We start from the raw sequence: 24,406 nt of genomic DNA on the forward strand, positions 1-24,406 counted from the left end.
CATTTTAAACACAACCAGAGGTAGCCTTACAGCACCTGAAACTCCTGTGGTGGTATCTCTTCACAGCTCAAATAATGATTTTATGGGTGGTTTTTTTTCTATCTTTTCATGAGAGTGGGCCAAAACAGACTTGATGTTTCTCTGAAATTAGCTAGGAACAAAGATGCATTTTCAAACTAACAATTGTAACTTTTATTCCCCCACCACACTGTCAAAACTAGAAACAATCCACTAAAAACACTGCCCAGCTTTCAGGGGCTTAAGTAACTCAATGGTATAATGCATGAAACTTGATTTTCCGATGGAGGAGAGAATGTTTGGGATGTTGGGAGGTGATCTCTCTATGCTTCAGTGTAACATACATTTCCATTCACATCTGGCCCCTTCAAACCACTGTACCTTTCCACCCCTGAGTGCTACTGACGTTATGAACCACACTGCAAACCCACGGTGGAAAGTCACTGAGGGAAGACATCACAGTGTAAAAGAAAGAGGCTCCGCCTGGTGATTAGACTTGGGTTCTAGTCTCTACTACCAATGAAATTAGAGTTTCAGAAACAAACAAGAAAGATCTGATTGGCCCCCTGACAGTTTAATTGGTTGGCACTTTTTTTTTAATGTTAAGATTCCCAGGGTTCCCCAATTTGGACAAGCGCTGTGTCCTTCTTCCCTACACTTTCCCCTGAGGCCTCAGGTGGCTCCACGTGAAATGGAGTGGGTGGGGTTGTTCTGTATATCTCATTGCCCAAATCTAGATGACTCTGACATCAAATGTGTTTCCCACCCCACCCTCTAGAAGAATATGTCAATGAAAGGGACCCTTGGGCCCACAATCGCCCTTTCTCTCCGCAGCTCTGTCATCCATCCTTAAAGACAGTCTGTGGTACCTGCTACTCACAATCTTAACTGGGTCTTCAATATTAGCTTTCAGAGTTTCTTTGCCAGAATCTACGAAGGCAATACACTTTATGTTGTAATTTAGTTCTCCCTCTCTCTCCCTCTCTCTCTCTTTCTAGTGCATATGGGCGCGCACACACAGAAATGAAAATTTCAAGAAACGATATTCCACTTGTACTGCTTCCAATGCACATTGACGTTTTCTATTCTTTTCGGTTCCATTGTATTTTTTTAAATGCTGGTCACAACCCACTAAATTGGTCTTAGATCAAACTTTAATAAGTTACGCTCTCCTTTTATACACACAGAGCACTCTCTATTCCTCCTTATTTGCACTTATCACATTTTGAAAAACTAAATTTATGTGATTGTTTATTTAATGTCTCCCCACCTATCCCTCGTAGACTGGAAGCTTCAAATCTTTAGAGCCTAGCATACACCTCGCATATAGTAGATGTTTAATAAATATTTATTTGATAATTTATTAATTAATTAATATGGACAGACTTCCCCAGGTCTGCATGGCCCCTCCCTGGAATTCCACCACACTTCTTAAGTCTAATGTGTGCTCCGCAGCTGTGGAGATTTGAAGCTCAAAATTACTGGAGGTGCTCCCCCATCATAGCCCCTGAAGTTTAGCCCCACTGATGTTTTCTTCCTCATCCACCTGTTGGTCGATCATGACAGGTGGGCCAGTGCATTTTGAAGAAGGCTAGTTGCTGTTGACCAAGTTCTTGGGGACAGGTGCCTCCCTCCAAGGGAGATGATGGAAGGGCTAGTTTTATGGCAAAGAAATCTTTGTTTCAAAAGCTTGACAGCCTCTGGAAAAATGAATATTTCCAGTTTAAGTTCTGTTGATAATATTATCATTTATAAATAAGCTAAAATATTTCAAGTTCCATTGTCTCCATGTAAGTTGTGTTTAACAGTTCTTTTATGATCCTCTGGAAATTAAAGGAAAAGAAGAAGAAAAAGAAGACTAAACAAGCTATGCAAACTTTGTGTTGACACTTTAATACCTTCAAGAAAAAGAATCTTATATTTTGTGCAATACAGATCCCAGTAAGCTGGTGGGGTGGAGGGCCTCATTTGAGGTGGCTTTTCTGTGGAGCAGCAACACGGAGGTATTACATACTGCCTCACTCACTCTTCACCCTGGGTGTGTCCCTCAAACCCCAGAAGGCCCCCTCAGTTCTCTTGCTTTGGCTATTTTCTACTATACTCTTCTTGGCCTGTGCCTTTTTGATAAAACAGATTAACACTGGCCTGTTCTTAGCCTCTAGCTCTGAATTATCTATCATCATATGGCCTGATTCATGACTAGATTTATTTGGTCAATTTTATGTTTTTTTTTTCTTTTCAAAAAACACCATTTATCTATGTCAAGTGCTCTTTTCTTCCCCTCTCCCCAATTCCACTATCAGAGCCTGATTAAAATTGGGACATAAGTGATGTTACCTGTAGACTCTCCACCTTCCTAGTCCCTTCCCTGCATAGCTCCACCCACTTCAGCGTGTTCCGAGGTTCTCATCCACACATGGTCTCCAAGGGCTCTATCTGTACCTGTCTGTCTTCTTTTTCCCCAAGCCACCTTCAAACCCAGCCTTCAGCTGATCCACCTTTCGGCATGAATTGGTTTGTGGCTGTTAAGCATTTAGTGGATTATTGCTCACACAGTTACTTGCATTTGTACTGAGACAATGCTGTTACCAAATGTAGGATTGCTGCGTAAGGAAACAAACCTGACTCTGGAAAAGGAGGACTTCCCAGAACCATAATAATCTCATGGATGGGCACTTGTAGCCTGCTATTGTTACTTCATTCTAGGAGACTGAGTGAGGTGAGTGCAAAATTGAATGGAAGGATTGTACTAGAGCAGGGAGAACACACTCTCCCAAGTTGAACCCAATGCACCTTCTCATTTCTCTCCTTGACCCCACTTGTCTTTGTAACCATCATCGTTGCTGTAAATCCTTCCCTTACTTGGCACTTCACAGGATGGGGTGAAGATGGAGGCAAAGGACTGCTGGGAAGTTGTTCCAGATCTTGGGCCAATGGCAAGCTTTCAAGACCAGAGATGGTCCTATGGCATGACTTCTGGGGAGAGAACTGCCTTCACCCTAGTATTCGCATCACCCCAGAGTCATCTCTGAGAGCAGACTCTGTAAACAGTGAAAGACAAGTCACCATCCAAGGCTCAGTCAGCTCAGACTGCAGCCTGTTCCTCCACGAAGGTAAATGAAGAAGGGCAGTGACATTCCATTTACTCCCAGTACCAACCTGACAGCCTCAATAAATTTGCCTTTGAAATTGAATATATCAAACCTTTTTTTTCTATTCCTGGTTGGTTAGAGTGTATCTCATCTGCCATGCCACTTTTGGCCTTTCAAAGATTATCCTATTACTTTTAATAATAGCATCAAGAAAATTCATAACATCCAGAAAACTCTATAAAGTTGCTATTGGCCCAAAGGCCCTCTCTCTTATTTTAGAAGACAGACTTTGTAAGGAGGAGACATGTCTTGTGACCCTGTGAACTTGTTGACTGTATCCCCCCAACTAAGGATCCTTTAGGTTGTCATTAGGTCCTGGCACAAGCATTACCAGATCTCTCAGAGCACATAGGGTTCAAGATGTGAGGGCAAGAAGGGTTGGGTTGTTTGTTATTAAACTGACAGGAAACAGCCAAGGCTCAGGCACTACTGCTTTCAGTTGGGCAAAAGAGGATAAATTAATTGCTTTGTAGAAATTCCTTTCTACATTCTTGAGGGAGAATTTTTCCATATGAGCTAAATGATCAAAATGGGCAGTTTGGGGCTCAATAGCTTTGACATTGTCCCCTGAAGGAAGGAAACCATTAAAGCAACTGATTTCCTGTGAGAAAAGGCTATTTATAATAACCTATCTACTCTACAGAAAATACTCACAGTAGACTCCTAAAAACACTTATGTACTATACTGGGTTTTTCATTGCTGAGAGTCCCCCATTTTTTTCTTCAATGCTTCCCATGTTTTAGGAACAAGATTTACTTATCTGGTGCAGCTGCTGGTGCAATCCCAAATGCATCCAAGTGCTGTCATTTAGCAATGAACAACATCTAAGGGGCATAAAGGGGAGGCAGAACAATTCAAGAAACTGAGGACAGTTGACTAGTAGAGTTGATAGTATGTGTATAATCCCAGAGTGGGGTTGTATGAAGGATGGAGTTGTATCAGTGTCTGATGCAACAGAAAGGTCAATTTAAAACAGGACTGGAAAGAGGTCATCCTTGGCTTTGTCAAGGACAGTTTTTGTGGAGGATGGAAGCTGAAAACACTGGATTAGGGAGTGCGAAGGAGTGGAGGAAGTGGAGGCCGGCTGGCAAGGAAAGGGGAGAGATAGGAAGCTGGAGGATGAAGGTTTTCTTTGCTGATGAAACTGAGTTGACCCAGTTTCTAGGAAGAAGCGAGGAGTCTGGGGATGGAGAGAGCTATTCAAGATAGTATATGATTTTGCTGCTTATGTTTTATTTTAATGCTTCTGTTTTTAATATATTTTTATTATTGATAGTATTACAGATATCTCCCATTTTCCCTCCTTTTACCCCTTTTATTCTAGGATTTTTATGGAAAACATGGGCAGTAAAATCCCAGTCATCTCTCAAAGCAATATTCTTGTCCATGTCTCGTAGGGTAAGGGAAGCAAATGATAAAAAAATAAATAAACAAATGGAACTACGTCACACTAAACAGCTTCTGCACAGCAGAGGAAACCATCAACAAAATGAAAAGGGAACTCACTGTATGGGAGAATATATTAGCCAATGATACATCTGCTAAGGGGTTAATTTTCAAAATATATAAAGAACTTATACAACTCAACACCAGGAAGACAAACAATCTAATTTAAAAATGGGCAAAGGAATAGACACTTCTCCAAAGAGGACATACAGATAGATGGCCAATAGCTACATGAAAATATGTTCAATGTCACTAATCATCAGAGAGAGGCAAATTAAAATGAGATATCACCTCACACCTGTGAGAAATGGCTATCATCAGTAAATCAAACAGTAAGTGTTGGTGAGGATGTGGAGAAACGTCATGCACTGTTCCAGGTACTTCCTCTGCCTTCTCCATCCCATATCCCGGAAAAATACTTGGGGCATTAACAGATTTGGGACTTCAAAGGACTTTGCTTTTATTGAGCTTGAGATTTGGCTTTTGGTGATACACAAAAAGAGAGTTGTGGTTGATGAAAAAGCACCCTCCAATAATTGCTCTTAAATCTTTTTCCCACTGCTAATGTGGGTATTTGAATTTCACTTGGAACATATTCTAAGACTACTCACCCATGGAAGGATTAATGATATTGGAGCTGGGTTCAGAGTCTCAGCGACAAGCCAAAACCTGTTCTCAGTAGTCAGGGTAAAGTTTACTATGCCTTCTTGGGAAAGCTTTTACACAGTAAGCTTTCCGTTGCTAAGCTGCTGGAAAAGGAACATGTCAAAAGTTTTAACTCCTACTGGAACATTTTTTTGCAAGTTACTTGGCCTTTCCTGGCCTACGTTTCCTAATTTGTAAAGTGGAGATAATAATGCCTACCTCAAAGGATTGTTGCGAGGATTAAATTGGATAATTAAGACAGTTCCTGTCAGAGAGGAAGCATTCATTGTGTGACCTAGCATTGTTAATTGTAGTAACAGTAGCTATACATGGTAGTAAGCTTTTCTAGGCTATAATGATTATAGATACTCTTAGGTTAACTCAATTAATGGTTAATTATTTTAAGGAGACACCACAAAGTAAGGAGAACAAGAAGCTACTTAGCCAGAATTGGGTCTGCAGATCCAAGAGTCATTCTTTCTTCCTTTTTTTCTTTCTCCCCTGGCAACATTTGCAAACTGCTGATTTCACATGCAAATCCAGATTTCCAGTAACATGAGGCGTGTGCTTCTACACGGCAGTGACGGTCTGGAGTTGAGTAGTCCCTCACATTTCCAAATGGGTCTGTGATCTTAGCTTTGCCTATGTTAGTGCCAATCTCTGCTGCTAAGCATGGGCCCAGGCCTTCCATGTAAGGCTGTGTAGGTTGCTCACTGCATAAGGCACCTAGCTATGAGGTCAAATGGGGGCTGAATTCCTACAGTCTGGCAAAGGCAACTCTTACATAGCCTGACAGGCCTGAGACTCCAGGTCTCCCTTTTCCCCTCTTTTCTCTACCTGCTCCTCTGCCTCCTCTGCTAGTCCTGTCGACATCTTCCCCTTATGGCTCCTGCTCACTCGTGACTTCTATTGCTTTACAACATCTGCTTAGAGCCTCCTCTCTGTGTGTCTCAATGCTTGGGCCCACCCCATCATGTTTAACAGGGTCAACTAATTTGCCTAAGATCAGACAGTTAGTATGGGATGAAGCAGGATTTGAACTAAGGTTATCATTCTTGGAAAATGATTATATAAGTTAGCAGGAGGATATTAAAGATAATTTCTTGTTAGATTTGCTTATTTAAAAAAATTTTAATTACAGTTGATATACAATATTATATTAGCATAGTGGTTAGACATTTCTATAACTTATAAAGTGATCACCCAGATAAATCTAGTACCCATTTGACATCATGCATAATTATTGCAATACTAGAGGCCTAGTGCATGAAATTTGTGCAGGGGGGGGGGGTGTCCCCTCAGCCCAGCCTGCACCCTCTCCAATCCGGGACCCCTCGGGATCGGGCCTAAACCAGCAGTTGGACTTCCCTCTCACAATCCGGGACCACTGGCTCCTAACTACTCACCTGCCTGCCTGCCTGATTGCCCCTAACTGCCCCCACCCTGCCAGCCTGATCACCCTTAACCACCTCTGCCTGCCATCCTGGTCGCCCCTAACTACCCCCCCCCACCCCCGCTGGCCTGGTTGCCCCCAACTGCCCCCTGCTGGTCTGGTCACCCCTCACTGCCCCCCTCTGTCAGCCTGATCACCCCTCACTAAACCCCTGCCGGCCTGGTTGCCCCACACAGCCTGCTGTTTAGTCATTTGGTCGTCCCTCACTAACCCTCCTGATGGCCTGGTCACCCTACGCAGCCTGCTGTTCAATGATTTGGTCATTCCTCACTAACCCCCCTGCTGGTCTGGTCACCCCATGCAGCCTGCTGTTCAGTTGTTACTGTGAGGGTATCCTGACCAATTTGCATATTACCCTTTTATTAGTATAGATTACTGACTATATTCCTTATGCTGTACTTTATATCCCTATGACTGTTTTATAACTAGAATTTGTATATCTTAATAGATTTGCTTATTGTAAAAAATTTCTTGCAGACTTCCTTGCATCTGTTAGGGCAGGCTTTTATTGTTAACTTTTATTTATAGCCAACATGCATTTAAACTAATTTTCTAATCTAAGGAAAACTGGGAAATGAGCAAAGTTGGCCCTAGGATGTCCTAAGGCACAGAGTGCATTGTTCTGTCCTTGGAACAAGGGTTTGATTCAAAATGCATTTGTCAGAGATTAGCCTTGAAAGCCTGATTTTACCTTCTTTACTCTCCATTCCTCCTGAAAAAAGACTGGATCCCCATTCCCACAATTGCTTTGGGGACTCATTATCTTCTTCAGCCCCCTATACCACCATGTGATGGTCTGGACTTCATTTTCTTAATGTTCCTGCATAAGATTAGTGGAAATAATAGTAGATTAAGCTGATATAATGGTCTGACACCATAGTAGGTTTAGTTTATATATTATTAGAGGCCCGGTGCATGGATTTGTGCACCAGTGGGGTCCCTTGGCCTGGCCTATGGGATTGGGCCGAAACCACCTCTCTGACATCCTTCAAGGGGTCCTGGATTGTGAGAGGGTGCAAGCCAGGCCAAGGGACCCCACCGGTGCACAAGTGGGGCTGGGGAGGGACGCGGGAGGTTGGCCAGCCGGAGAGGAACCACAGGAGGGCTCCAGGGTGTGTCTGGCTTTTCTTGCTCAGTCCCGATCTCGGCCGGACCCCAGCAGCAAGCTAACCTACCAGTCGGAGCATCTGTCCCTTGTGGTCAGTGAATATCACAGTGATTGGTTGAGCAGCCTTAGCATATCATTAGCACATTACGCTTTGGTTGGTTGAACGGATGAACAGACGACTGGACACTTAGCATATTAGGCTTTTATTACGTAGGATTCTCTAAAGTCACTAGTCATTCAACCCAATGAAACACTTCCTATAAGCTTTAGAGTGGTGGGAATTCCAAGCATGGCAAGTAATAGTTGACTTGCCTACTTCATAGCAGTGAGGCTCTGGGTGGGGGAGGGGAGCCTTTGTAAGGCTCTGGAAGTTATGCTAAAATAAGAGACTAGCAAAGCTGGAGTTATGTTCAGCTGCCTTCTTGTGGGGCACACCTTGTTCTTGACCAAAAGGGATGCCACAGGAAGAGCTGTGTGGATGTTGGCATTGTGCCCACCACATATCCTCTCCACCATTTTATTTCAGAAACCAGTTTTAGGCCTTTCATTTCTACAATCTCATTCATGTTGATTCTCATGTATTAACTTCACCTTAGAGCAGTGGTTCTCAACCTTCCTAATGCTGGGACCCTTTAATACAGTTCCTCATGTTGTGGTGACCCCCAATTTCATTGTTACAAATTGAACATAATTAAAGCATAGTGATTAATCACAAAAACAATATGTAATTATACATGTGTTTTCCGATGGTCTTAGTCGACCCCTGTGAAAGGGTGTTCAACCCCCAAAGGGGTCGCGTCCCACAGGTTGAGAACCGCTGCCTTAGAATGTTTAGCGCAATCATTTGATGCACAGGCACTTGATCACCCTCAGGATTATAACTATACATTCATGTATTGAGGGAAGAAGGTGAGGCCAAGATTTTGAATTGTGTTCAAATGCAAGAGGCTTTTAAAGCACAAAGTATTCTAGAACTATAGGAAGTTAAAGTTGTTATTCTCCTGTTGAAGGTCAAAAGAAAGCTATATTTTAGGAAAGTGTTTTTCCTTTGAGTTTAATACTGGAAACTGCATAGGAGAGCATTTCAATAGGAACCATGATATCAACAGTCAGACACATTCTTAATGTAATAGCCAGACTTATGGCAGAATTTGCATATCCTCTGTGGTGTGTGGGTGGCTACTAAAGAAGAATTTGGTCGGCAAGATCTCACTGAGGGTTGCCATTCCATTCCATAGTTTGTTACAGATTAAGGTTTGTGAAGGAGACCATCCTACTAAACCTTCATGGACTCTGCAGAAAATATGAGGCCAGAAAAGGAATAATTCCCAACTCTTACTATTTGGTTACTGGCCAGTTTGCTGGCTTAGCTGAGGACATGCCTTCTGAAGCAGACCCGGTAGTTATTCCAAATTTACTGTGCAGTTCACCCTACTTACGTGAGCAAATACTACCTTTCTTTTATTTTTTCCCTGAAAAAATTCCTTCTCTTCCTTCTTTCCTACTTCCTCTTTCTTCTTTCTTAACTTTTGTAATCTAAAGTGCCTTTATCTTGTTTACGTAGTGGTGAGGAGGAAAATGTTTACTGAGGTTATCCTGGGAACCTTGACCATACTGCCTTATGAATAAGTCATCCCTCCGCTGAGGAAGGGGGAAATCACAGACAGAGCCACACAGACAGTTTTTCCAGGTTCCACCTGAGTGAGCCCCAAGTATGTATTATTACCTGAGATTTCCAGGTTGGTTTAGCAGTGACCTAGGTTTCTTAGTCAGATTTTTCAATGGCTTTGAGTTCATGAGGCAGTTGTTGCCTGTTCTCAAGATGTGCTTAGGTGGGCTACACCTGAACCCCCTGGGGTTGTTAAAAATACAGATGCTGGCTGTGCTTTATGAATTTAAAGTCTCATGAATCAGAATCTCTGGAGATGGGGCCCAGAATCTGCATCACTGACCAGTTCCCTAGCTAATCTTATGGATGCTAAAGTCTGAGGCTCACGGCCAGAAGGAAAAGGATTCCAGGACAAGGATGGCAAAGATGGTGTTCAAAGTTTGGCTGAGTTAGCTAGCCTTGTTATTATGTATTAACTTGAAAATCTAGACGTTTCATATTAAAGTTTTCTTTAAAAGAAAGATTTTTAAAAAGAAACAGCCTCAGTACATAAAAGGAAAGATTGTCATATATGTTCCCAATTACAAGTATTTTGCATTATTTTCTAGGAGGCTAAAGACAATGTCTTTAGGTCATCCTTATAATTATTTTGAGGTTCTTGACAGTTTTGATTTTAAGATGAATAATAAGGGAGAAATCATCAATTAATAGAGAAAAATTAATTTCTTTATATACAATCTTCACCCTTGCCATATATCTTTCAAAAAGTTCCTATAACTTTACCATTCATGCCCTCTAGTCTCTTATAATTTCTCAGCATTAAGAATAATTTGTACCACCCAGCCATCATGGCTCAGTTGGTTGAGCATCGACCTATGAACAAGGAGGTCATGGTTTGATTCCTGGTCAGGGCACATGCACAGGTTGTGGCCCGATCTCTAGTGGGGGGTATGCAGGAGGCAGCTGCTCAATGATTCTCTTTCATCATTGATGTTTCTAGCTTTCTCTCCCTCCCTCTACCTTCCTCTCTGAAGTCAATAAAATTATTTTTTTAAAAAGAATAATTTATACCCACTAGTATATATTTTGCAATAAGTATAGTGTTATAATATTTTTATACAATAAATATAGTGTTATCTAATACTCTGTCATTGTAATGTTATGAAAAAAGTACTGCATAAAAAAATCTCTTTCCCTCCAATTAGATGAGCTGATGTTTTTAGCCAGTATTCTTGACTTAAAATACCTCCTTGGTTCATAACTCAGGCCTCACAATTTCACCAAAGCAAATACTACACTAAAAACTGTCAACTTGAATAACTGTTTAGTAACTGGAGTGTACTCCCATTATATTAGGAAGTGATTTAAGATATTTTTTTTACTTCTGCGTATATCATACTAATATGACCAACAGTACATGATGAGTAAAGGATCTTATTGTAACTAGATAGAAATTTTATTAAGGACGCAGCATTAGAATTTTTATGGCAAGTGGTAGGTAGAACACAAAATAAGCCTCTTTCTATCTGATGTCAGCAGGAAAAGTTATTTGCAGAAATGATCAAAGATATGGTGGCTTCCCAGAAAATGTTGTCAGAAGGCTAGGCCTTACTTCCGGAAAAGGATGAGTGTTAAAGTTAAATGAGTGTAAATATGCCTGTCCGGGCAAGGGGGTCAGGGGACAGGGACACTTCGGAGAGGAAGACGTGGTTCCTTAGGTCAGAACACACAGGCTCTGCTTCAGAACCCGACTCAGTCACCCAACTCTTCCCAGCTTCAGTTTCCTTTTCTGTAAAATGGAGATATGACATATCATGGAAGAGCTGTTATGAAAATGTTTTGGCTCTATAGAATGTGCATAACACTTGGAACCTAAAAAGATATAAACTTTAGAAGCTTCAGGGAGATTTCCTTTGCTCTGTGAGTGGCTAACTTTGGTTTGTTGAGATGGGATCTGGTTACTTTTCCTTTTTGAATAATTTTCCCTCATTTCAATCATCTCCATCCCTCCCATAAATGCGCCAAAAGATTCTCTTGCCTCAGATAACCACTGTCATGAAACACAGAAGTGCCGTGAACTGGAAGATCAGTGGACAGGGCAATGCTTGATACAAAATAATGATGGCAGAAGCTCAGGCATCAAAGCATGCCCTATATAATAAAGAGCTAATATGCTAATTAGACTGAACAGCAGAACGACCATCTGGACGACCTTCTGGATGAAGCCAGGGCTGTGAGGGCCAAGCCCCTTGCATGAATTTTGTGCATCGGGCCTCTAGTTCAACTATAAGCTTCTTAAGGGCAGGACTTTGTTTGCTTTCCTCACTGTAAATCGAATGGGTGATGCTCAATACATATTTGTTGAAAGAATAAATCAATGTCAGACTTCTAGGTTTATGTCTCATCTTTCCTTCCTATTCTTCTTAACTAAGAGATTCTCTTCATTCTCTAGCATTCCTAACCTTGCTCTTTTTCCCAAAACATTCCCCCTTCTAGTCTCTACTCCCCCTCACTTTAGAGCTTTTTTAAAAGGAAATAATAGTTAACCATTTATCGCTTAATAATGTAGGAACAGTGCCGTTTCTTGCCGGGAGCCGGTCCATCCTTGCTGTTTCAAGGGACCTGGCATATATGGCATACTGTTCTTAATATGTTTGCTCACCTTCTTGGCACTATGTGTTTTAACCAAGGTCACCTCTCTGAGAAAGGTTGTTTCCCCAGGTAGGGATTTTCCCCTGAAGTTAGGGAGGGAATAAAACCTCTTAACTAAGTGCCAGGCGGGTAATTAATCACTTTAACTACGAACAATCATGCTTAAGCTACATAATCTTTACTCCCTGGAATGGAGATAAGAAACGCCCTAACCTTTGGAATAGAGATTGATAGGATTGGAATCAACTGGTATAAATACAGATGTAACAAGACAACAGGAGACAGAACTTAGAAGACAGAACCAAGAGAACAGAACCTAGACACAGAACCTACACAGAACCTAGAGACAGAAGAACTTCGCTGGAGAGAACATGGCAAAAGATCCTGGACAGAAACTGGAGACAGAACCTAGCGAGAGAACATGGCAAAAGATTCTGGACAGAAACTGGCCACAGAACCTAGAGACAGAACCTAGCGAGAGAACCTGAAGAACCTGGACTGAACCAGACTACAGAAATTGGCAAGAGAACCTGACTAGAACCTGGCAACAGAACCTGGCTGAAGAACCTGGCTACAGAACCTGGTGACTGAACCTGACTGGAGAACCTGGAGAACCTGGCTGGAGAACCTAGCAAGAGAACATGGACACAGAACCTGGCTGGAGATCCTAACCAGAACTTCGCTGGAGATCCTGACCAGAACTTGGCTAGAGATCCTGGCTAGGCTGCTGATCAACTGAACGCTGTTTCCGTGTCATCCCTTCTTCGCCGACTCCGTCCACACCTTTGGGGACCCCTGGACCTGCTGGGGTCGGACCCCAGCAGTTTCTCTGGTTTAAGAAGCATTGTTTTCACTCTTCAATCTAAAATAAATGTTAAAAGATGGAAATGGTTTGGGACTGGGGAAGAAGGGAATGGGGGAAGTGGTTACTTCTAGGTGAAATAACTATTTGTATAAAGTGGCATACTAAGTAGTAAATGTAAGCGTCATTGAAAGAATGTCTGTTAGAATCTTAATTTTTCAAATTAACTAGCTGGGCAGTGTTAGCTAGGCTGAGGAAGGGTCCGAAGTCTCTGAGCAAGGATGAGAAAAAGGGAAGGCTGGCCAGTAGAGCTGGAATTTGTTTGGTCAAAATAGAGCAGTAGCTCTCAGACGAGAATGTATCAGAATTCCCTGAAGGGCTTGTTAAAACACAAATTGCTGGGCCCCACCCCCAAAGTGTAAGATTCAATAGGTCTGGGGTGAGGCCCAAGAAATTGCATTACTAACAGGAACGTTGATGTTGGTCTGGGCACCACACTTTGAGAACCATGGCTGTAAAGGGCGCTCACAAAGATACAGCCAACCTTACAGTCCTCAACATAGTTTCAGTTGTCCGACACAGGTTGATGCTATGTTCAAGGGCAAAAAACCTTTCTCAGTCGCCTCAATAAGTTCCACAATTTGACAGAGGACACTCACAAAAAGGGAGGGAGTTATATTCTCCCCATTTTACCTAAGAGTAAAAGGCATTTTTAATCCAGAGCTGCAGTCACCTTGGGTAGCAGAAGGCTGTCGGAGTCTTACTGAAGCCACCTCACCAAGACACGTAAATGCTGCTAACTCGCTGCTATGGTCAGCGCATCTGAAAACAAATAGCCCCATTGTATGGCCCTCGATGAAAATACAGCTTGTGGCCTCTAAGTGGCCAAGGAGCTGGCCATGCCCAGGACACATAACTTAGATAAATCACAAACCAGAGTAGAGAAACAAGGTGCTCTTCATCAGTAGCACCCAGCAATGTTTGCTGAGTTTAATTGAGCCCAGGTAGATCAGGAAGTGGGTACAAGAGCTCAAAGTATGCTGAGAACACAGTTTTATTTAGAAATCCCAGGAAGAGACTTGGAAACAAAATAGTAGTGTTGAAAGGAGCCCTCAAGTGACTCTTAGGATGTTCAAGCTCATTCCTGTGTCTCAACAGAAGAATTTATGTTACTCAGAAAGCGGACAGCATTGTAGGTTAAAATGTGTGTGTGTGTGTGTGTGTATGTGTGTGTGTGTGTGTGTACATACATGATTTCTGTCATAAAATTATGGCAACCACAGCACCATTTGGAGAAAGAAAAGAGAATAGGAAACACACACACACACACACACACACACACACACACACACTTACCCTGCCTCTCTAACATAACTGTGAATAGTATTTCCTTCTAGTGCAGCGGTTCTCAACTTGGGGGTCAAACGACCCTTTCACAGGGGTCGCCTAAGACCATCGGAAAACACATATATAATTACATATTGTTTTTGTGATTAATCACTATGCTTTAATTACGTTCAATTTGTAACAATGAAATTGGGAGTCACCACCGCATGAGGAACTGTATTAAAGGGCTGTGGCATTAGGAAGGTTGAGAACCACTGTTCTAGTGGTTTCCCTTCTATAGATTTTTAATAGTGTGCTTGGATTTAAATACAATTTTTTAAGTTTATATAATCATAGTGACTAAGAACATGGTCTTTGAAGTCAGATAGCTTGGGTTCAAATCCTGGCTCCGGACACTTCCAGCCCTGAGTTTTGCCTTTGTCAAATGGGGAAGATAAACTTGGTCCATAGTGTTGCTGTGAGGATTCAGTGAAATGGTGCACATCAGATGCTCAGCACGGGGCCGGAGCAGTGTAAGCACTCAGTGAATACTAGCATGGTTTCCTGTTCCCACTGAAACGCTATTCGAATCTTCCGCAATCCTAGTCATTGGGAAGGTTTTCCTCGACATCCGGAGGCACACCTATTTTCATTTCATGAGATTGGTAAATTTCATTCCACAAATTCTTCTGTGGTTCAAGATGCTGCTTTCAAGATCGTTGGTCAGCTTGTTGAGAGCTCTTATGACCCGCGTTTTCCTCAGAGATTGAACTCGTCAAAGAGGAGTCAAAGCCAAAACATGCAGATGATCGTTTGTTTTGAGAGGTTGGTTTATTTGCTCTTTAGCTAGGTTGTGTGGTTTTGCTCCAAGACCACAGGTTCTAACCACACCATTGTGCAGCCATCTACATGGTGGGTTGCTAGGGAGATGGGTGAGAAACCACAGCTGGAGAGCTAGAGATCTCTCACAAAGTCCTTTTTGCCTGGTGTTACTAGAGCTCACCATCTTTCTTTTGGTCGTTTTTGCATAACTTTTTTCACCACTTTGTAAACAGTTTAGGCATTTACCCAAGAGAAATGAGAGAATATGTCCATATAAAGACTTGCACAGGACTTTTTTATAGCAGCTTTATTTGTAACTAGAGGCCCAATGCAGGAAGATTCCTGCAAGAATAGGCCTTCCTTCCCCTGGCTGCTGGCACCAGCTTCCCTGCTCTGGCCGCTGCCTCCCGCATCATCTTTGCCACATCAATTTGCATATTCCCTCCTTATTGGCTGTGGGTGCCTCCATTTTGTTGTGAGGTCACAGTCAATTTGCATATTCCATCTTTATTAGATAGGATAGCCAAAAACATGGACAATCTGTTATTAAGTAAAGTATGTCTCCAGTAAATAGCAAAGTTTTTTAATGTAATTTGGTGATTTTTCCCTTATTGGAGAATTTATGTGTTTATATTTAATACTAGGGGCCTAGTGCACTTTAATATGATCACTGCTAAATTTCAATTTAAACATATAATCTTACCATGTTTTTTTTTTCAATCTGTCTATTGTTTCTATAGAGATTACAACAATACATAATCAACTTACTAGGGTTGTAATATTAATTGGTACTTTTACCATTTCTGAAACAGTGTAAGAACTTTAGAACATCTGAACTCCGTTTACCCCTCTCACCTTTTGTGTTGTTGATGTATATTTTAAACTCTGCATTATTATTATTATTACTTTGTATAGTCACTGTCACTGAGATTTACTTATGTACTTACCCTGTTGGCATATTTCATTGTTTTCAGCACTCTGTGCTTCCTTCTGGGATCATTGTCTCCTGCCTGAAAAAGTCTCTTTACTATTCTTTTAGTATGGCTCTGCTTGTAATAAATTCTCTCCCCTTTGTTTATCTGATGAAGCGTTTATCCTTTACTAATGAAGGGTATTTGCACTGGGTGGAAAAGTCTAGATTGGTAGTTTTCTTTCAGCAGTTTAAAGATGTCATTTTATTGGTTTTTGGATTTCACCTTTTTAAATGTGAAATCACTTATTAGTCTTATTATTACACTTTGAAGTAATATGTCTCTAATGTGTCTTTGAAGGTAATGTGTCTTTCCTGCAGATTTTTTTAAGAACATTTAAATTTTCTCTTTCTGTTTTACTGTGATGTGTCTAGGTTGGTTTTCTATATAGATTCTGAAGGGCATTTGTAGAGCTTTATGAATCTGCATCTTTGGTATTTTTTTGTCAACAGTATTTCTTTAAGTATTCCTTCTGTTCCTGTTTTGTCTCTCCTCGTTTGGGACTTCAGTTTACATATGTTAGTGCCGTTTCTTTATTCTCAACACATTTTTCTGAAGAAACCCTTTTTTCTTTAAACAGTTAAAACAAAAAGCACTTGACATTTACAGGTGTTCTTTTAGGTCAGTGGTTCTCAACCTTGGCTGCACATTAGAATCACCTGGGAATCTTTTTTAAATCCTGATTTCTGGGCCTCATCCTCCGGAAATTCTGTTTCTTCGTTATGGGTTGGGGCCACAACATTAGTAACAAAGAAACAGAATTTCCAGAGGATGAGACCCAGAAATCAGGACTTTAAAAAGATTCCCAGGTGATTCTAATGTGCAGCCAAGGTTGAGAACCACTGTTTTAGGTGATTATGCTGCCACATCAGTGGATGGTGATGATGTCAGGAGAGAAACTAACTTACATCATGATAAGTAAGGACCTGGAAGAGTGGGTGCCTTACAGAGGCATGAAGACATTGAGTAATCCTCCTCTAGGCTTGCTGTGGGACCCTGCCAACACTTAAGTCATCTAATAAAAACGCTTCTGTGTTCAGAGGAATTTTCCAAGTGAAAGAGATTTGGGATTCCTCCCACGTGAGGAAGAAACGTAAATTCTCCAGCTTGTTTATCAGGAGCACATGTCTCTTTGTAATCATGTTTCCACCTGTCAAATCATCTTTATAGAAGTTGTACATGTATGGCATGTCTCTTTACGAGAGGGATGGAAAATATAAGACAATATCAAGCTGAAATATCTATTACGAAGCCTCAGGCTGGCAAACTTCTGAGGAATTCATTCAGAACTTCTTTGCTCCCCTTGTTGGAGTGGCTCAGTTGGTTGGAGTGTCTTCCCGTGCACAGAAAGGCTGCAGGTTGGATTCCCGATCAGGGCATGTACCTGGATTTCAGGTTCAGTGCCTGGTTGGGGCATTGAAGGCAATTGATTGATGTTTCTCTCACATCAATGTTTCTCTCTCTCTCTCTCTCTCTCTCTCTCTCTCTCTCTCTCTCTCAGCATGTCTTCAGGTGAGGATTTAAAAGAGACTTCATTGCTCAAAACATGTATGCATGTATTTATATGCAAGGATAGAGATATATATATGTGAATAGATATAATATGCATCATATAATATTATATACTAGGGGCCCGGTGCACGAAATTCATGCACAGATAGGGTCCCTAGGCCTGGCCGGCGATCAGGGCTGATCTGTAGGGCTACCAGCGGGGTGATCGGGGCCCCCACTCACACCTGCCTTGGCTGGCCTGGTGCCACCTGCTTGCCAGCTCCCCCCCTTCCCCCCATCACCGCTGGTCGGGGCCTGTGGGCTGGGGGCAGCACCTGCGTTGAGCGTCTGCCCCCTGGTGGTCAGTGCGCATCATAGCGACCGGTCATTCCTCCGGTCGTTCTACTGTTCAGTCGATTTGCATATTAGAGTTTTATATAGATACATAATACATATATAAAATTTGCTTTGGAAATTCATTTCATAGCCTTTTAAATGTACAGGTGTACTTTACTACAAGTATCTGAGGATACACCTCAAACAAAGCCTTAGATCATTTCTATGTGGTCAACTCCAGGAACTACTCGCCTGTGTTTCTGGACCTTATACATGACATACACTGTGACCCAACCCAGTGCTATTGACATCATTCAGAGGTACATACAACAAATTTTAAAATCATTATTATTTTTTTAAATACTACACTGCCCTAACTATAATTCAGAAAGTTTGGGGGTAATATTCTTTCACGGCTTACTTGATCTGAATCATTTCTAGTCTTGAACAATGGCTATTTTGAAGGTTCAATTATACCATGTGTTTGTGGCTACATATGCCACCCACAAATGTCCATAATTATTGTTTATTACTAGCTATGTACTTTATACTTTGTATTTGTTGAGTGTTTTACAGTCAGGTATTAGTTACTAAGAGTAAATTATATGTTTGCTTTTCTTTATTCTACCCTTTTCACTGTTATTTAATACATGTCAGATTCAGGAAAACCCTAGACTTCTTTAAATACTTAAAGGCAAAGGTTTTCTCTTCAATCAGCTTTATAATCCTTCCAGCCACATTGGCTGCTGACCATACCAGCATAGTGAGAGAATTTTCTCTCAGAGATGACAGCCAGAGCGAAGCCTTCCGGTGCTTGGTTTCCTAGCACAGCTGCGGGTGTAGATCATGCTGCTGATTGTTCCGCCTGGAGATTCTTGAGCATCTTTGCCAGTTAGAGCTGGAAGGCTGCCCATCCAGGAGGTCATGTAGCCCAGTTACATGTAATGAAACTAAGATGCAGCCTGGATTCCAGTACTGAATTCAAATAGCTGGCAACTGTCAGAGCTCAGGACTAATTCTCCTTTTTCTTTGCTCTTTTCCCTATCTCTGTTGTAAAGACTTGGGGCAGCCAGGTGGTTAAAATACTTAAAGAAGGAGTATGGAAACCTAATGTCTAGATGTTAAGAAATGTTTTTTGTTTTTTTAATGCTTGAAGTGCATTGTCTGCTTTTCCATCACGTTGGCTCCTTCTCATTTTTTTCCCTTCAAAATATGGTTCAAAAGTCTTCTTATCCCAGAAGCCTCCTAAGCATTCCTGGGCTGAATTAGTAACTTCCTCCTCATAACTTAAAAGGCACTGCACATTCCTACATTATAATACTTAGTATATTGTGTTATAACTGTGTTCAATTCACCATCTGTCTTCCACCTTCCCACCCACTGGACTGAGCTTCCAGGAGCAGCAATAGTATCTTCTTGAACTTCAATCCCTAGCACTTGGCAAAGAGCTGGGCGTTTTGTGTGCCCTCCATGTTTTATGAATGAATGAATGAACCAACCACACTCTCATAGTCTTGCACTATCAGTGAATGTTATACTTTATTGGACGTATAAGTCACCCGGAGTTTCCAGACCACACCACAGAGATGCTGATTCAGGATTGGGGTAATGTTGAGGAATCTGCATTTTTATTAAGAAGCTGATGACTTTGATGCAAATGGTCCGTAGGCCACACTTGACAAGCTCTGCCCTCTCATTAGTTCCGCTGGTACTTATATATCCCGATTATCTGTCATCTAAATAAACCCATAGAGCTTCACTATTCACCCCCTTCCACCATTTTGACTCCTGAATAGAGGTACAGTAAACCCTCAATTTTGCGGACGTCGATTGAACGAACTTCAGATTTAGCAGACAAAATTTCCAGTCCATATTTCATATGTGAACAATAACACCCTGTTAATTTTAAAATGCTTTTAACCAAGATTTGCTTATAATTAAATTAACAGGTTTTTTTGTTTTGTTTTGTTTTGCACTCACTGTTATTTTTAATAAATTTTAGCGAATGGGCCATATGTTGGGGGAAAAAACACTGTAGTAATTTCACTGACATCAATAAATATCACATGTCTACAAGTATAGTCTACACATTTAAAGCCGAGAGTCACTGTTCATAAACAGTGTTCGGGGAATGCTGATGACACCGCATTGTGTGGTAATTGGTTTCTGCAGCCATTGTAATGCCTGCCTGGGATGTTCCCAGGCGACCTAAGCCACGCCCAGCCGTGTGTATTTCTTTACTCTAAGTGACTGGTGAATGCACGCACTTACCAGTCCTATTCAGTATAAATTTCAAGTCACAGTAATACATATAGAAGACTTGTCTGTGAAATTAAACTTTTCATACATACTCAATTTTAATCACACAAATGTGTCTACATAAGTAAAAGGTAAACTAATTTGTCAATTTTTAACAAATGCATTTGGAAAACCTACTTTATTCTATAACGGGTTTTCGGCTTTGACAGACACCCCCTCTCCTGAATCGGTCCATGATATCGAGGTCTTACTGTGTCAGCATTTTAAACAAACTCCAAGGCATCTTCCCAATTAAATTAGTAAAAATAAAGATAATATGTGTACAGCATTTTGAGTAATTAGAAGAAGAGTATCTTAGTTCATCAGGGAAATATTGTCATAATATAATCTAGCATCATGGAAATTACATGAGATATGTTGGATCCGGTTTGAGACTTAAATGCAAAGGAAATAAAACGCACACGCAATGCCTGCGTGGACAGCCTGCATGAGCTCTTGCCCCGGCTGGGTTCTCTTGTTTGTGTAGGCAGGCTTTCCCTCTCACTGGGGCTGGCCTAGAGAAGAGAGCTGCTTTAGACACTGAGGTGCTAGGTGCTCTTTTGAGAATGAAGCTCCATATTAGTAAACCTAATGGCTGATGTTTACATGTTTTAAAAAATCTCAACTGGTACATGTGTGCCTGCACCTAACTATATGTATGCATTTTTTAAAATTATGAACTTAAGCAACTTTGCAGGAAAAAGAACTGAATGGGTAGTTATTAAACTGCCTTTATATAACTATCCAAAAGGATTTCTCATCCTTGTGGAATATTTACACATATATTAAAAAGTATATCTATTCAGTTCCACATATTACTTTTTACTTGTAATTTATTTTGTATGCACATGTCCACGGGTCAACCTAATTCATATTTTTTTGTTATTTTAAATGGTAAAATCATATTTCTTCTATTTTATTCTATTATTTACTTAGTGTTCTGCCAGGGTTGGCTGTTTTAGTTATTTTCAAAGATTTGCTACCATATACAGAGTTCTTATGCTCATTTCTGCTCAAATTATGTTTTTGTTTGTATGAATTCCATTGTGCATATTCTCCAAAGTGAAAGAATTAGAAGGAAGAGTAATGACAGTTTTATAGTTCTTATTGCATATTATAGTATTGCTTTCTGGAGACACTGAACCCATATACAACCCACAGGGGTGTGGGCCATGCTGCTTTTCCCACAGCCTGACCAATATGTAATTTCATCATTCCAGCCTATTTTTGCTAGTTTAATGTGAGCATAGGGCCTCTCCAGAAATATTTTATTTTGAAGTTCTTTAAGTGATGCGAGGCAATTCTTTTCCATGTGGAATAATTAACTGTTTTCATTTTAAGGACAAACAATTCACCTCCTATTGACAGTTTTGGAGGGACCGGCATAACAACCTTTTGTAGAATTGATTCTGTAGAAATAGGACCCTTAGGTACTGGCCAGGCTAAGTAATTCACACTACCTGTTAGGGAGGAGCAGTTGTATAGATCTGAATTAGAAAACGTAGGTGAAGGGCTGCCGCAGAAGTGCCAGCTCACTCTGTTTAAGGAAGATTGGAGAGCAGGAACATTATAATTTCACGATGAAAAAAAGCACTGGGGCTTTGGCTTAGGATAACAGATTTCACCTCAAAATGAATGCAAAAACCTATCCCTCCTGCTATTCCATGATATCCTCACACAATGCCACTTCCTTTCCTGAACATTTTCAGATATCCCCATTTCAAGGAGACCCCCTGGTCTATGACAGGAAGGACTTTAGAATGGCCAGGACACTCACCTGGGCTATTTGAGAGGTCTTGCGGGGAGGACCTGGAGACAAGTCGCAAGAGCAGTCAGTCCCGTCTGTGGAAAGTCGACTAGGATATAAAATAGTGCCTTTGCTCATTGTCTCAGCATTCTGTGACTGTGGTCATCTTCTGTGTAAGCAAATAAATGCTTGCCATGCTGGTGTGGGTTTCTGTGGTGCCAAACACAAGATAGAATGTTATTTATGTAAGACGGGCCTTTTGTTTTGGACAGTGGTCTAATCTGTTGATCTTTTTAGAAATTGGTGACTGTCCAACTTGTAATGAAAATCAACCTCTTGAGCACTTGGGATCAAAATCTGTACTTTTCCTTTATTCCCAGATGTCATGCTAAATTGGACATTTCTTGCTTTCACTCTTGTTTCCATAGAATGCTTACACACACAGACACATTTATGTCTCTATCTTTATCAATCTGTGCGTACCTATCTATCTGCTTTATTTGGAAATAATTCACACACCACACAATTCACCCATTTAACATGTATAATTCAGTGGATTTTATTATATTCACAGAGTTGGCATCCATAACCACAGTCAATTTTAGAACATTCTATATCCCCCCCCCCCCCCCCCGCCACAAAGAAACCTCAGTTCCATTAGAAGTCACTCTCTATTTGCCTCCAACCCTCCCAGCCCTAGGCAACTAGGGCTTATTCTGGACATTTCATATAAAGAATCATATAATATGTGATCTTTTGGTTTAGCTTCTTTCACTTTGCATAATTTTTTCAGGGTTCATCCGTGTTGTCGTATATATCAGGTTCCCCCCTTTTTTATTGCTGAATAATACTTCATTGTCTGATAGACCACATTTTGTTTGTCCATTCATAAGATGATGGGTTGTTTCCACTTTGGGCTACTATGAATGACTAATAAAACATGTATATGTTTCCATGTGGAAGAATGTTTTCAGGTTTCTTGGATATATGCCTAGGAGTGCTGAGATGTAGGAGAACTGTTTAACTTTTTGAGCAACTGCCCAACTGGTTTCCAAAGCAGCTTCCCCATTTTACATCCTCACCCACAATGTACGAGGGCTTCAGTTTCTCCATATCCTCACCAACATTTGTTCTTGCCCATCCCTTTTGTCATAGCCATCCTAGTGGTTGTGAAGTGGCATCTCCTTGTGGTTTTGACTTGCACGTCCCTGATGGCTAATAGAATACTTACTCCTTATCTTAGTATTCTTCTTATACTTTTATAAAAATAAATATGTTTCAAGAAATTAAAAAGGGCAAGGAATATGAGCGGCTATAACTTCCTCTTGGGTTTCACACATCATCCCATCAGAATGGAAGGGACCTCCACTGCCATGAGTGTGCTCCAGCCATTTTCTTCCTTCTTGTATCCGTTCATCATTCAGAGCATGGGGAAGCAGAGACCATTGCCCTCTGTTGGGTAATGTCCTGTGTTGGGTAATGTGCCCACCCCTTGGGTTTGTAGTTATGACTAGGACTAGACAATGTACACCAGGAGTGTGCAAATCCTGAAAGGAAATTGAAGTACTTTTGAGGTGGGAGACTGGGTGCCATGGGTGGGACCAGAACACGTTTCCTGCTTCTCTGGGTGAACTGCATTGCCAAGGTTGGGAGCCACAGAGACCTTGTTAGAAACCTCACTAATGCTGTCAGAAACCTGTGCTATGCCCTACCACATATCATAGTGAAGAACACATATTAAGCTTTATTCATAATATTTCAAAATGATACAATTTTAAATGTACATATTCCTATTTGAAACACAGCATTTTCAAATACATGATCTCATCGATCCTCAATAGTCTGTTAGTTTCTAGTTATAGTCTGTGGTGGCCTCGTGGTTTAAGTACATGCCTGTGAGCGAGCCTCAGAATCCAACCACCAACAACTGATTTCCTGAGAACATGTGTTCTGAGCTCCAAACAAATGGCGAACAAATGCCCAAATCAACCTGCCCCTAAGCCAACATCTCACTGCTCAGCAGGCTCATGCCAGCAGGTTGCGTGGACAATAGAGAACAACTCTCATGTGCTCCATCCGGCCACCAGGGATGCTGACTGAGTGCTCGGCAATGTCAGGATGGGTGACTGGAAGGATCTTGCACTAGGAGCAGTGTGGAAAATAGGCAGTCCTCAGGATTTCAGACACCACCTCAGGTGCCTCGGGAGGTAGAAATGTTCATATCACAGTTCTCTAGCGTTTTCTGCTACAGCAGAAGGCGACCAGAAGGGTTTCACTGCTGTAAAGGAGAATGACCGGATCAAAACGACAGCTGGGGGTTTAAAGGACTCTGGTCAGAGACAGATGTCCTCACAGGGAGCCGACGCCTCTGAATGGCCTGGGAAGGAGCCGCGTGCCCTGCACCCTTTCCTGGGGCTTCAAGCTCGTCTTCCTCCTCCTGCTGTCATCCTTCCAGTCCTGGGCAGAAGCCACAATGGTGGGCGTCCTGGCCTCTGTGAACTTCTCAAGGGTATATATCAGTGATGGCGA

The 24,406-nt window shown here is 41.4% G+C and overlaps 1 protein-coding gene across 2 annotated transcripts in view; it reads left to right on the forward strand.

The window, feature by feature from the left end:
• DOCK8 (dedicator of cytokinesis 8) overlaps positions 1 to 24,406 on the forward strand; it is a 196,846-nt gene that overhangs the window by 20,739 nt on the left and 151,701 nt on the right. The gene's annotated exons all lie outside the window — the stretch shown is intronic.

This window comes from Myotis myotis, unplaced genomic scaffold (assembly GCF_014108235.1).
Source record: "Myotis myotis isolate mMyoMyo1 unplaced genomic scaffold, mMyoMyo1.p scaffold_m19_p_12, whole genome shotgun sequence".
Lineage (NCBI taxonomy): Eukaryota > Metazoa > Chordata > Mammalia > Chiroptera > Vespertilionidae > Myotis > Myotis myotis.